Here is a 2,674-nt window from a genome sequence, read left to right on the forward strand (position 1 = left end):
GTTCAAAACTTTGCTTGACCAAAGACAAACCATTGTTTGACCAATGACAAACCACTGTTTTCTCCACAAAACACTGTTTAACCCAACAGTGGTTTCAAACATAGGTTTTCATCCATCTGTTAACCAAAGTCAACAGATGTATTAACCACCGTATCAATAGATGTATCAACAACAATGGTTTTAAGTTGATGAGCATTATTTATGAAAAAATAATACAAAATCATATTGAAAAAATAATACAAAATCATAAAATGACAAATGTGTAGTTACTAAATTCACTACTTTACTTTCATCCTTATTACATATGTATCAAATGCATAAGCAGTAAATAATAAACAATACATTAGAAAGACTATAAAAAAGATCAAGTTTAGCAGAGTGTAATACCCCAACCCGGGGCAGGTCCGAGCGTCACTATTACGAATATCATAACCAAAATAAATCCACTTAATATAAGATAGGATTCAAGGTGACATACACGTCTCAAAATACCCTAAGTCTTAAGTTCATTCAAAAGTACATGATTTAACAAAATAAAGAGTCTTTAAATACTCTTGAACATCCATTAATCTCTCATTACTGATTCCCCATATTATATTATCCCTGATTACCTGTAAACAAGACAAGAAAAACACAACAAAGAAACTACGGCTGAGCCAAAGAATTGCTCAGTAACAGAGAAATCAATAGTACAAGTAAGGATGGACGAAAAGAAAGAAACACGAAACGATATTGAAATAATGAATCCAATACGGGTACATAAATCAAACTGAAGTAGATGATTAACCGAACCAGAAACATGCGTCTAAAGTATAATTGGCACAGTAGCGGACGGATCGTATCATATCACAAACGTATCAGACGCATATACTTATTAGGTGACCTTGAATGTCAGAACCATAAATCATGTAATAAGGAAGCACCCAGAGCCAAATACAAACTGGTACACAGCTAGCTAGTCCATGCACCTATGAGATGGTGAGTGTGGCGTTCACCCATTATTCCATCTCCACACAACAAACTCAAACTCGGAACTAAGATCGATCTATACGCCTCTAGGGGCCAAGGTGCTACACAAGCACAAGCTAGAGACGCCGTGACTTTTATTACGCACTGTCACGATAAGTGCCATGCCGTTGACGCCCAAATGGCAAGCCAAACGCTCGGGTGACAGAGTACAAACTAAGGCCATGCAAATAGCTTACAACCAACTGAAAATAATACTAATAGGAACATGCGACCATGAGTACAAGTCTAAGGTATGGCATGTTACATCACACTAATAATCTTACAAACAATACTATACTGATTCAGATAACACATCACATATCAAACGGCTAACGGGAACACACAAAAATCCGTACTGCAAAGTGACGGATATGATAAAAATACTATGATGTCAGAAATAGGAATCCGTACTACAAAGTATCGGATATAGTTTTATAATATGAGGGTAAGACCAAAGAGTTCGTACCGTAGGTTATACTATGATGAAAAAGAAAAGGATCCGTACCTTAGTTTAGCAAGCAAAAGAAAATCCACAAATCGGGTCGTACTCAAAACTTTTGCGAACCTAAACCCGTATTTACGAGATTAGTATTATAGAATTTATTCATATTAAAAGATCTTTCCTTAAATTTTCCGACAACCCCAAATTAAAATTGTCTGACACACTTTGTTAACATATGCTTCCGGGTTACACTCACCATAAATTATTTAGTGACTAAAAATATCATATAAGCACAAATATAGCTTTTAACCTTCCTTGTCATCTTTGCATATAGCTTTTTAGAATAATAAACATAGAAATTTAGATCTTTATTTATTATACATAATTTTTGTAAGGTTTTGAGAAAATACATACGTAGGATAACTAAAGACACTTAACATAAGTATTATTTATTTATTTATTTTTTTACTATCTTATGAAACTTATAAAATATGTAAATTCCCCCTAATCATTTTAGGGTCATAAATCTACATTTTTACACACTAAATAATATAATTACATAATATCCAAATCTATTACATAATCTTTATATAAATCTTGGTTTTGATACTTGAAGGAAAGTTTAAAAACCATAAGTATGACTATCTGTATGTATAAAATGAACATGGAGAATATTATAGTAACCCTTAAAGTAAATCTCATGCATATACATATGCATAAATATATGGAAGTTCAAGATCCAACGTAGAGTTCAAAAATCAACATTTGTATACATACCTATGCCTTTATGGAATAAAACATGAATTATATTTAGGCTTAGTTTTTATATTATATAAGCAAACGAATATATGAAAATACATAAACACCAACGTTAAGTCATTTAACTCTTTAAAAAAGAAACAATAAAATACCACAAAGTATTTCAAGATAACTAAGTTTTATATTGTGTTAGCATCATATTTTTCATGCTTTAAACAAACACCCACCCACATGGGTGAAGATTTACATATAATCCTATCCTGTAACATATGAAGATAAAGAGAAAAAAAAATAAAATTTTGAATTATAGACACTCACTTGATTCAAGCAAAGAGATGGATTTTGAAAGCACTGAACTCCGAACTTGAACTCTTGAACTTAGATTAGACTTTTGGGTGTATGTGTATTTTAGTGTGGTTTGATAATAAAATCATATTGGTCTCTTTATAAGAAATCAGAAATGGG

At 32.0% G+C, this 2,674-nt stretch overlaps 1 long non-coding RNA gene across 1 annotated transcript; it reads right to left on the reverse strand.

Annotated features, from left to right (window-relative positions):
• Window positions 1-252: 252 nt before the first annotated feature.
• LOC110930328 lies at window positions 253-2,674 on the reverse strand. Its single transcript, XR_002587752.2, has 3 exons — window positions 2,528-2,674; window positions 1,514-1,573; window positions 253-611 (listed from the first exon to the last, which is right to left on the reverse strand). It is a non-coding gene; the product is annotated as an uncharacterized LOC110930328 (long non-coding RNA).

Source organism: Helianthus annuus, chromosome 3 (assembly GCF_002127325.2).
Source record: "Helianthus annuus cultivar XRQ/B chromosome 3, HanXRQr2.0-SUNRISE, whole genome shotgun sequence".
NCBI classification, from domain to species: domain Eukaryota; kingdom Viridiplantae; phylum Streptophyta; class Magnoliopsida; order Asterales; family Asteraceae; genus Helianthus; species Helianthus annuus.